The 13,475-nt window shown below is 35.4% G+C and overlaps 1 long non-coding RNA gene across 1 annotated transcript; it reads right to left on the bottom strand.

The window, feature by feature from the left end:
• Window positions 1-1,771: 1,771 nt before the first annotated feature.
• LOC126832290 (uncharacterized) lies at window positions 1,772-5,099 on the bottom strand. Its single transcript, XR_007684649.2, has 3 exons — window positions 4,948-5,099; window positions 2,593-2,620; window positions 1,772-2,113 (listed from the first exon to the last, which is right to left on the bottom strand). It is a non-coding gene; the product is annotated as an uncharacterized LOC126832290 (long non-coding RNA).
• Window positions 5,100-13,475: the final 8,376 nt, after the last annotated feature.

Here is a 13,475-nt window from a genome sequence, read left to right on the forward strand (position 1 = left end):
TGAATATCATCAATAGATCTCTCTATATCAACAATATTACCACAAAATAACAGTTTTATCTCTCAATTACGGCTTAGTATTTAACGGTTTTCAATGCAAAAACATTTGTCTCTTCAAAAATGAATTTCAGAATCCTGTCGACCAGGGAGGGATGTTTCAAATCTTACACAAAATACCTTTCACGTGACCTCGAAAACCAGAAAATTAAATTGGAGTGGCCTAAGGATGTAGTTTTTGCCAAAATCGGATAATAATTTGCTCTTTAACGGGCAAAATAACTGGAAATAGAGATAAAATCATATGCATAAGGTGTACGCTGTTTTCATTTTGGGGTCGATCCTGTGTACATAAAACTACATTGCATCGTTGGTGTATATCTTTAGGTCGTATTTATGGGCGAGACCAAAATTGCAAGGCTTATATTACCACTAACAGAATCGGCAACATCAAGCGTCTAGTGTTTATAAAATATATAATAATAATTATTATAAAACAGCTTTAAGATGCATTACTGTTTATCATTACAAGCCCAGCTGCAGAAAGGTCAAATGAAGTGACATTGCTAGCGGTGAAGGTCAAATAAGGTGACAATGTTACGGGTAAAGGCCAAATGAAGTGACAATATTACGGGTAGGGATCAAATGAACTGACAATGTCAGGGATAAAAGGTCAAATGAACTGACCCTGTTACCGGTAAAGGTCAAATGAACTGACCATTTTACGGATAAAGGTCAAATGAACTGACAATGTTACGGGTAATGGTCAAATGAAGTGACAATATTACGGGTAAAGATCAAATGAACTGACAATGTTACGGATAAAGATCAAATGAACTGACCCTGTTACGGGTAAAGGTCAAATGAACTGACAATGTTATGGATAAAGGTCAAAGGAACTGACAATGATACGGGTAAAGGTCAAACAAAATTAAACGGAATGTATTACCTGTATGATGATGGGTTTCCAGGCACAAGAATGAAGGTATTTTATGTGATCGGGATACTTCGTAAAGTCAAACTTTCTCAACTTACATCTCCTGTATTTAATTATCTGTAAATATAATATATTAATTATATGAAAATAAATAACATTTCAACAAAACATAAGAATAAAGCATAGTCCAACGAACTCATGTGAAATGAAACAAACTTGAAACAAATAATCACAATACACATCTTTATATACATAAATAAACATAGATACCACAGTCAAATCAACTAAACATACATATCACAAACTTTATGTATATACATTTAAAATATGAAATAGAAAATCAGATAATATACTATCAAAATTTTAATAATAATTTGTCTCGTTTAAAAAATGTAGCCCTTTGCAATATTGACCCGGTTGCGCAAACAACTGACGTAGTGACTGGCAAAGGTAATATTTCGATCTATAGATGCGAGAAGGACACAAAACAACTTCATCTCTCCTGTTAGTTCTATAGGGGGCTTGGTGAATCATGTGAAAGTGGTAAACTAATGGTATGGTCAGATTACCAAGGTGTTGCCATTTCTAGCAAATTTGTGAACCAAATTGCTTGATGCTAGAACGACACAAAACAACTTCATCTCTCCTGTTAGTTCTATAGGGGGCTTGGCGAATCATGTGAAAGTGGTGAGCTAATGGTATGGTCAGATTATCAAGGTGTTGCCATTTCTGGCAAATTTGTGAACCAAATTGCGTAAAATATTTGAACGATAAATTGTTGGGATAGACTAGTTTATGCCATTAAATCTGTATACGCTTTGTTAACTTACTGCTTGTCTTTGTGATTCTGTAAATCCGATATCATATAAAATAACTTTAATATCCGGATAAACTGGTCTTAGAACTGTATCAATATTATGCATCAAGGCTTGCATCTCTGTAAAATGATTACTAGAGGCACCAGCCACAATTACAGGAATTCGTGGAATAGGGATCTTGGGGTCTGGTAGATCCGGTATGTAGACGTCACCGGATGTTGTATTCCTATTTGGATAACCAAGTCGGTGCAGATGGTTTTCAACTTCCGGTGTAGTCTTCATGTTCAATAGACGCTTGATGTTGCCGATTCTGTTAGTGGTAATATAAGCCTTGCAATTTTGGTCTCGCCCATAAATACGACCTAAAGGTATACACCAACGATGCAATGTAGTTTATGTACACAGGATCGACCCCAAAATGAACACAACGCACACCATATATATATATATGTGTGTGTGTGTGTAAATTTATCTCTATTTCCAGTTATTTGGACCGTTAAAGGGCAAATTATCATCCCATTTTGGAAAGACTATATCCTTAGGTCACACAATTCAATTTTCTATTTTTCGAGGTCCCGTGAAAGATGTTTTGTTTAGAATTTAAAAACTTAAATTTTTGGAACTAAAAACTTTTGAACATCAAAACCAAGTATTTTGGGTTGTGAAATTTTTCCTGTAGACCAGAAAGACCAGAAATCAAATTGGCGTGGCCTTACATAAAAATATTTTACTAAAATCTACTTTCTTCGTTATTTGTTTAAAATTTAGATTTTGTTCCATTTTCAAATTATTTTTATCCACGACACTAATTCATATAATTCACGGATTATTTTTTACCAACCTTCTGGCACATATTGTCGGATTGGATTCTGAAAAAAAAGAAGATATACCGATTTCAACGAATCAATTTGTGTAACCTTTTTAAACAGGGATAAACCCACCAAATAGAAATTTATACGTACAAATAAATGGAAGCATATAGAAATAATTAGAATACAAATGTATAGGTTATTAAAGTATTACAACAATCTTAGTATACTTATTATAAAGTATTATAAAGATGTATAGGTATACTTATTATAAAATATCATAACGTTGTATAGGGTAATAAAGTATCATGCTCATTATAAAATATTTTAACGTTTTATAGGATAATAAAGTATTATAACAAACTTAGTATACTTATTATAAAGTATCATAACATGGAAGCATATAGAAATAATTAGAATATAACGTCGTATAGGATATTAAAGTATCATAACAAGCTTAGTATACTTATTTTAAAATATTATAACGTTGTATAGGGTATTAAAGTATTATAACATAATTATTATAAAGTATTATAATGTTGTATAGGATATTAAACTTAGTATACTCATTGTTAAGTACCATAACGTTGTATAGGGTATTAAAGTATTATAACGCTGTATAGAGTGTATACTTATTATAAAGTATATCATAACGTTGGTAAGGGTATTAAAGTACATACTTATTATAAAGTATACCATAACGTTGGTTAGAGCATTAAAGTATACTTCGTATATTTACTATAAAGTATACCATAACGTTGTATAGGGTATCGTAGCCCAAAATGGAATTTCTTGAATTCTCATTGGTCGAAAAGTGGAGTCGAATGAGTTTAACAGTCCTCTCAATTTCCTGGGCGACTCCTTGCGAATAAATATTATCTGAGTACTAGACTCTCTTTACAGTGGCCCTCAAATCTTTATTCTAGGAAATCTTCGTGACATTTTGCTTGTATGTCATCAACAATGAAATTCAGCCATTGGCTTAATAAAACACACACACCTGAAACACACACAAACACACACCCAAATTTGACCAGTCGACGTGAAATGTAATGAATGACATACAGATTATATTGAAATATATTAAAACTGTTAAATCTCCAACATTGGTAAATCCAATATCTTCCCAGATTTATACTAATACGATTTAACTGTCAAGGAACAGAGAAGAAGAATTGTAAATATGTTTGACAAATTTGGAACAATTTTAGACAGGAAGCCAGTTAATAGTGGGCAGCCTAAACTGGACGATCAAACGAAAACTTAACGACGATGGTTTTCAGATAAACCCCATTACATCTAGAACTTATGGCCGATTTTCCAATTGCCTTTTCCAGGTGTGTTGTCTATCAGAGGAGAGGGGGTGGCAGGGACCTCTTCAATAATTGATGGTAGAAGACATTGTATCTATGAATTATAAATTATTATAAATTAAAGATTTGGTTCTGATTTTATCTTTGATACAGTGGTTATAGGATGTTTTGTAGATTCGGGACTAACACGGTTAAATTTTATTTCAATATTTCGCTTGCGAAATGAGTTCGTTAGCAGTCGAAGAAATATAATATAAGACTAATATAATATGTAGAAGACTTAGGACTTGTCTCCTTTAAGTTCTTGTTTCTTAATAATATAAGAGAAATATAATATAGCCCGTTCAGACACCAACCATGTCATCTTTAGCTAATATCTGAATTCAGAATTTAAAGCAATTTCAAATCCTACCACGTTTTCCTTCTACTGAAGTATTTTGAGAGCTAATTCTACATTAGGATATGCGTTCGTCAATCTGTTTTTTGTGCACCAATGCGATCATTTATACAACACTTTACAGGTATGAGAAGCTGTCTTTACGTAATGAAAGAAAAACAATTTTCTGAAAATGAAAAGGGAGGTAGCTTGATCGGATGCGAGCGAGTGACTAGTTTCTGGAGTAAGTTCATTCAGAACGGCCATTTAATAAATAGATTGAATATAAAACATGTACTCTAAACATCAAATGTTTAATTGTTTTACATGTACTTAACTTTAATTAGTCTTGTTCTGCTACATCCATATTTATTAATCCAATTTAATCCATAGAAAATGCACGTGTGTTCAGTATATCAACCATTTCGTCTACAGCTACCACATACATGTACACCATTATCAATGATGGTGATGGTGAGGATCAACTTTTGATAGACTCTTATTACAATTCTCTGGACAACAATCGATATATAAACACGACGTATTATCAGGCTTACAAATTGGGAAGAAATGCTTGATAACAACCAGTGAAATCTAGTCGAAACATCGTGTGTATATAATATAGTGATTGTTATCCATAGAACCGTGTTAATGACATTTAAAGATTTTTAAAAATCTTAATTAAATACAAATCTTACCAAAGTTGGAGTATCATATAATGTAACCATGCAGAGTGTGATGGATACCAATACGCCCATTGATAAAACAAACTGGTCTCTTCTAGACAACATTTTGTAAAATAGATGTGTGTAAGTCAGCCAACAAAAAACTGTGGGCGAATTAAAATGAGTTAAGGTGTGGATCGAATTCAACGCTCGACCGATTAGGTCACGGGTAACTTTATATCATACGCTATGTCACTGAATGTAGCAATATTATTATCTCATCCTTACATTTTTGTTTCAAATTCGTAAACAAATCAATTGCATTGGCTAATGTGTTTAATAAATGTCCAGACACTCTTGTGATGTTGTAGGTGTGTGTTGTAGTATAGCGTACTGATTAATTTAACGGATTTTAAACACTCTCAAAATATTGTCATTTCGTCCTGTGTTTGAAAATCAATCAGCGTTCTAGTTCTTTTAGAATATGATCAGTTAATACCGGCCCTTTGTTGAAAATCTTCGAAATGACGAATTTGTGTTTCGTTTGATTAGAGCTCATACCCCTCAAGCACTGCTGTACTCGCCGCAAATTTCTGTCCCAAATTATGCTTGTTTCAACATTCCGATCAACAACCAATACATACCTAATTAATACAAAATCAATCGGGATTTTTTCTTGAAATTGTCTTGTTTCCATACCATTCGGCAAACCTTGGCAAACTCTGGTACCCTACATCTTACCTATGCGGTATGCCGGTAAGTGATATGTAGCTACATCCATACAACTGTGACACGGCTACCGATTTACTTAGAAGGAAAACTTGCCGCGTTTAGAAAGAAATTATCAAAATGGCGCCGTTCGAAGAATGAAGAGTTTTCATTGCAAAGTTGTCGGATAAACATGAAAGAAAAACAGCTTCAGAAATTAATAGATTTGTATACAATGTGCAGTTTCTTGAGATAAAAACCTATTCACAGGCGTCTTAATGGGAACTTAATTAATACAACAATATTCCGAGGAGATGCAGAATGATCCATGGTGGAGATGCAGGACTAGTGAATCAAACTAGTTTTGTTTTCTCGACATGTCCCCTATTCTCACCATGATGGGGCCAAACGAAACCAGTTGGTCCGTGGCCCAGAGCTACCCGCCCACCCCTGTCATTTTTAATTCGAGACTAAATGCGGAACTATAATTATAAAAGATCCCAAGCATCAAACCAACAACAGGGCACACTGTTTGCATTAGAAACATTGAAGCTGGCATTTCCCTGCGCGTTTGAAGTAACACTTTCGAAATTCGAGAAACCTTTTTCAAAAATGAGGGCACCTTTTCGGAAGGGAGGCCCGCCCCTGTTACCATGGTAGGTCAACTTTCCTGATTCTAGGGTTATCATTCAACCATTTCCATTTTTCTTTTGTTCTCTGTAGGTCTGTAGGCCTCTGCATGTTTGTACATTACTGACAAGCACTGGAATGGTTAAACACACATTTCTTAAAGTAATAAATTGACAATCTGCAATACAACGAACTTTACTCTATAGCATTCAATGCATTGCAGTCATTCATGACGTCAAGTATAAACTTGCTGATATATTTCCCGAAATATTGGATGCTTATTTTATCAAATTTTACCGTCACTTTGTTTGGACAGGTTGACCACTACCAGTTTTTAAAGTTATAATTAACGTAATTACCGAAACCACGAATTTTTTAATTTCTAATGTCATGGATTTAGACCCTTTAACGTTCATCTGCTATATTTAGTAAACCGTTACACACATATACTTCAACACCAAGAAATTCACAAGTAATAGAAAACACTGTTTTTATCTGAAAATTATAAAATGATTGTTATGTCACAAGTGCACTTTATTGTTAACGTTTTAATATAGACAACCCGGATATAAACCATAATCAGTAAAATAAAATACCGTTTGCACACGCGTGTACTGTACTGCTTATGTATAGTTAATGACAAACCGCATATTAGTCATAAATACAATATTAATATCCCGTTTGGAGTGAGTGTATCTACTGCCATATTTACAGGATCGAAAATGTTAAAATTAACGATTACCTGTGCCGTATTTTTATATCTGATCTCCATCATATGAGGTAAGTTTATTGTTTCAAGGCAAAGGCTTAATGGAGTTTTTATACGCCCACATTTTCATGTGGACGTATTATGCCGTCGCCCCTGTCCGTCCGGACGTCCATAATTGTTTGTGGACTCTCTACAGGTCACAATTTTTATCCGGTTTTGACGAAACTTGAAATATAGGTTTATCCCCAAAAGATCTCGGCTGCTTTCGATATTGGATAGAAACTTCATGGATTATGGCCCCTGATTGTACGAAAAATCACGTTTTTAGCTTGTGGACCCTATAGAGGTCACAATTTTTATCCGATTTTGTTGAAACTTGAAATGTAAGTTTATAACCCAAAGATCTCGGTTCCTTTCGATATTCGCGCATATCGGACCGTAACTGCCTGAATTACGGCCCCTGATTGTACGAAAAATCGTGTTTTTAGCTTGTGGACCCTATAGAGGTCATAATTTTTATCCGATTTAAAAAAAAAGGCGTATTATTATATCACCGTTACACCCTAAGGAAGGCTGAGTTCGAATTTCGTGAAAATCGGCACAAAACTGACAGACAAAATGGCCGCCCTTCGTTCTCAAATAGCGTAAAAATATGGTATATCAAGGCTGTGGACCCTATCGAGGTCACAATTTTAATCCGATTTTGTTGAAACTTGAAATGTAAGTTTATAACACAAAGATCACGACTCCTTTCGATATTTGCGCATATCGAATTGTAATTATGGCCCTTGATTGTAGGAAAAATCACTTTCTTTTTAGCTTGTTCTCTATCCATCTCTCGAAAATGTGGGCGTATCCTGCCTGGCAGCCGCTGGTTTTTCAATAATGTGGTTGTTTTTTCAATCATTCGATCTCAAATCCGTGAAAATATACAAAAATATATAATGTCCATGTCAAAGGGACCAGGGAGGCATACAAAGATGGATAAATAGTCATTCAATACGTGTCTTTCCAGCGTGTTTAACGAACTTGGTTTAGATACAAACGATGATATTTTTTCGGGATTTAGAGCTGTTTGGCTGTTTATAGCAACACACATTTCGAATGTGAATGAGTTTACACAAGAATCCTGGAGTTAAGTTATCAGAGTCTTCAGGAGCAAACCATGCACTCACTGGCTTTGTGTGCGATATCACCTCGGTGGAAGCGGACGTAAAATACAACTTACACACACACACACCCACACTCACTGGCTGTGATTATACTGCATACTTTAGTTGGAAAGGGAAGTTTGGCCTTTAAAATTCTTAGAAAAACCTGTCGATGTCTATAGAAATTGCTTTATTCGTCATTGGAGTCCTCGCTTTCTTAGTTACCCTCTTCATCCGCATATATCGTCAACTGATACTGGGGCTACATCACCATCAAACAACATTAATTTAAACATTCCATCAATATTTAAAACGCATCTACTTTTTCTCTGAATGGCTTGGAGGGATTATTCTTGAATGCATTTATTTAAAGACACTTTAGCTATCGCCACTGATCGGCAATTTTCATATTACAAATTATTCAACAATTCAGACGGATCTGCCAATACATATTTAAGTTACGAGAACACCCCAGAGACAGACCAAGTTATCTTGAAATCTATTTTTGGCCGAAAAACTGTAAATAACCATTATTATTATTTTATTTCATCAGCGCAATATACGCCCAAAATTATGAATGTGGACGTATAAAAAAGTACACCAATAAGCGAATATTAAATGACATGTTTTTAACCGGTATTTACAATAGCCGCCTTCTCGTATTATTAGCATAGCATTTATTTGTTTTGTTGTGAATACGCGGGAAATAAAGGAACTCCCGATCATCAAGTTGCATTATCCCTATTTTTGGCGTTCGCCGTTCGAGGAGAATGGTTGAATCGGCCTTTTTTGAATATTTTCCATTTAATAGAAATTCCATCCTTACAATAGCGGCTATCGTTGCTGCACATACAATGTTGAAAATCAATGATTTGTTTCAAGCTGTCCATTGGTTAGGATTATGGTTTCTAAATCGTGCATTTCTTTGCATTTGGTGTTTTAAATCCCTCAAAATACCAACTTTTGTATCTAAACCAAGTTTGGTAAATAAATTGGAAAGAATATTTACGCACATTGAATGACTGCCCATTCTTGTCGAGCTAAAAGTGAACTATTGTATGGACTGATTCCTATTCTTTGGCTAGCAGCACCTGCGTTAATAGTTTGTTCCAAAGTCAAATCTACACACATTCTTGAAAAAGACTTCCTAGTTCTCTTCAGTCCAAAATGTCCATAGATACAATAATTTATCTGTCACTAACATTTTTTTTAGAATCCATTAGGTGGTTATTCATTATCAAAGTTTCAGAAACGTAAAACTCATTGAAAGCAAAGCTCCATATTATAGCATTCCAATAAAACAATTTGAAATATTTGTTTGTGTTTTTCACTATGTTGTAAGATATTGAATAACATGCTGAGTAATTGTTGAATGGGGGTTGTGGTGTACCAGAAAGGGAAAACAGCACATTTAAAGACATGAATTCAATCCTAGTCCCAACTATCTATTCGTTTAGCTATAATTAGTGCAGTGTACCGTGAATTGGAAATGGTATGCTTACTCTTTTTACAACACCGGAAACCATTTCTTATTTGAGGATTCCACATAGCTACTGTTTTTGTAATTTGAATCCTGCTGCAGTTAAAAATGTATTATTTATATTGCATTATTATTAGCTTTATGTGGAGGGGGAAGGTTCGGGCTAAGTTATAAAGGTCACTCTGACTCGAGCAAAGCCCCAGCATGTGTGGTTAGATTTTCGAAAATCACATTTTCCATGCACTGATCCATATTTATGTTTCGATGGCCTGAAAAATTCCCATTTTTAGTGCGAGATCGGAAAGACTTTAGAGCGATATGATAAGAGGAAAGTCCCCAAATGTTTGGTTAGATTTTTAAAAATTATATTTTCCAAGCATTGATCATTGTTTCCGGTAAGTTTCGGCCATGTAACTGTTGGCCTCACAAAAAGTCCCATTTTAGGGCATGGTCAAGGCAGACTTTAACTGACCATATTATTTTGTCATTAGCACCTGCTTTGAAATGATTTCATAATTAAATTCTACATTGTTTCATTGGCGTATACATGGACCTTATGTTTTATCAAGCAAGGATATACTGGTATATACAGGTTTATATTATGACAAGTTGTTTAGTAAATATAGACAATGGTGATGTAAAATGTTCGTTTGGGTTGGTTGTTTAGTTTATCATCACAGGATTATAATATTACCCGTAGCAGAATAGTAGGACGTTAAACTTCATTTTACATATTATATGAATCATAGTTCGCCCTTTCTTTACCCAAATAGCTATTATGTAAAGCGTATTATCAGTCACACATGATATTATTGTTAAACAACATCACCAACAAACGTTAAACCTGAATAGTTTAAGATTACATGTAATGACAAGTTTTGTCATGAAAGGAACAATAACACTCTTGCTGGCTTGACAGCTCCAGAAAATAAATAATAGCCTTATTCTAAGTATTAGATGTGTTAGTGTCTTACCTGTTGTGTAATTTATCCATTAAATCCTATTTTACTTGTCCAGAGGGTTCAAAAATATTTTTAAATCCAAGTCACATTTGAAAAGCTTTACGTCAGGCTTTTCAAATCATTTAGTTGAATTTTGCATTTGTTTTAAATTAGGTGTGTTAAGATGAAATTTATATCATCAATTAATTGGAATATTGTAAAATAGTGCAATTTGTTGACCAGAATAAAGATTGGGACATATTATTCAGTTACAACAAGAGTGGTATTGAGCCTTTAAAGGACATAAGTGATCATTATTCTCAACTAATGTTTGGTATGTCGTTAATCTGCTAGTGTCGTATAGATTCACTTATAAAAGTTATTTGTTCCTTAGTCACAATATCAACTTTACAGTGTTAGTTGTAACACTAATGGGGGGGTTGGATGGCTGAATGGTTAGCGTGCGCGCTGTGTCATAAAGCCTGTCATTGAGTCGACTGGCGTGGTTTCGAATCCCCTGTTGTTGGCAAGGAGTAGGGTCGCCTGTCCAACCTCGTGGGTTTTCTCCGGGTCCTCCGGTTTCCTCTCACTGCTAAAGACCCCTACGCGCAAGCGAATTATTGAAATAAAATTAAACCATATGTTAGTCCCGAAATGACCTAGTTTGTGTCTAGTGGATGTTAAACTCCATTTCTCTCTCTCTGTAACACTAATGTCATTTTAGGGCTTGGGTGGTCGAATAGTTAGTGAGTGCGCACTGCATCATAAGGTCTGTCATTGAGTCAACTGTCGTGATTTCGAATCCCCGCTTGTATGTGACAAGGAGTAGGGCCGCCTGTCCAACCTCGTGGGGTTTCTCTGGCTTCCTCCCACTGCTAAAGACCCCGAAATGACCTAGTTTGTGTCCAAAGGACGTTAAACCCGAAATGATCTAGTTTGTGTCCAAAGGACGTTAAACCCGAAATGACCTAGTTTGTGTCCAAAGGACGTTAAACCCGAAATGATCTAGTTTGTGTCCAATGGACGTTAAACTCCATTTTTCTTTTTCTCAATGTCATTTTAACAAGTATAATAGTGATCTTAAGCCATGTTAAATTAGATGCCTCCTTGCATACAATCTGGGTGATTTGGTGATATATTTCAACTAAAAACATATTCAAACTTATCTATCAAACATTTGCTTCAAACCCCCCTCAAAACATTCTATTCGTGAGGAAATACCGTAAGCAATTAAGATGGCCGACTAAGGCAGACGTGTCGAGGACTAGAGTTAATCTCCTTCAGTTTTAGCAATGTTTTACTTTAGATGATCTATCAAGATTTTGTATGTAAACTGAGTATGTACTAAAGTAACTTTTAATGAGTTAATTGTGACTAAAATATGCAGAAAGAGTGATATTTCGATGAAATATAACATCATCTATAGCATTTAGGACTACAGTTCACCCGAGTTCACTCAAGCATTTTACACAAGGTTAGTCTACTGTACAAACTTTTTAACTAAATCCAAATGCCGAAATCAAGACAGCCAAAACGTTCCAGAAGAGAGATGGCTTCAAATTCAAATCAAAATGACTCCAATAGTATAAATGATTTCCTTGATAATGTTTTAAAGGATGATGGGTCGTTACGATCATTTATTGGTGAACTGTTTAAACGTGAAGTAATAATGATTGTTTGTACAATCAGGGACGATAATCCAAGACGTTACGGTCCGATATGCTCGAATATCGAAAGGAACCGAGAACGTGGGGTTATAAACATATTTTACGTTTCATCAAAATTTGATACAAATTGTGACCACTTTTTGTACAATTAGGATCCATAATCCACGAAGTTATGGACCGATACATGCCAATATCGAAACGAAAGGAAACAATATCTTAGTGATATAAACCTATATGTCTCCGATCCACGATCTATGGTTCAGCTATTCAGGTGTGACTATGATTGTTGTGGTCCTATATACGACAAATATTATTGTGGTATACTGGTGATCATAGGTAAGACACAGGTTTTATACAAAATAGTAGTACATCAATACATAGAAACATGATCGTCATTCATAGTTGGAGCCACAGTGGCTAAGTGGGTAAGACGCTGGCTCACTAGCCCGCTCACTAGCCTGGAGGTCGCGTGTTCGAGAAAGTTCATCGAGATTTTCCGACGTTGTTTCCCCTTGTCAGTTGTGCAGGACGGAGGGCCTAACAAGGACAGCTGTCTAGTTGTTCGAATGGTACGAAAAACCGATGCCCCGTGTATACATTGGCGTGCACTTAAAAGATCCCTTGGCGGTTGGAATTCGATATATGAGTAGGCCAGTCGGAGCAGAACAGTAGGCCGTTAAACCCCAATTCTTTTCATTTCATTTCATTCAAATTTTAGCTGCTGAAATTTATCGTTCGAATTCCAACATTTCATACGGAATTCGATATGGCTATCAGTCTTTCACGGACCCTCCTTCCATACGAACCCCCAGGTTGGGAAACACTGCCGTATATGACGTCAATGAACTTTAAGAACACAATTTCCATCGCTCGACCTATAGATCTGCGTTTAATTGCTTCTCTGGGCATGTGCAGAGCAAGTCACCTCACACTTCAAATGGCAATTCGGTTGGCAGGAAAGTTGGTACACAGTTGACGTTTTTATACATTCCGTACGATATTACTCATATAAACAGTCTTGAACAATTTTGCGCAAATCTAGATCTTGCTTTGGTCACGTTGGACCATTCCTTATTTCGCACGCAGCTCTTCGTTTGTCTCAGACGTCATTCCCGAAGTACTTAAAACATGAAAGTGACCCAAAAGCCTTAGATCTTTCACACGTGAATAGAAATCACTTTTGACTGCCTCGTAGAGTTTAGGCACTACTCTTTGTTCGGATATTCAAATGATATTGAAGTCTAGCGCTTAACTACCAGATTTCACTTATATGAC

The sequence above is a fragment of the Patella vulgata genome, chromosome 9 (genome assembly GCF_932274485.2).
Source record: "Patella vulgata chromosome 9, xgPatVulg1.2, whole genome shotgun sequence".
Taxonomy (NCBI): Eukaryota; Metazoa; Mollusca; class Gastropoda; family Patellidae; genus Patella; species Patella vulgata.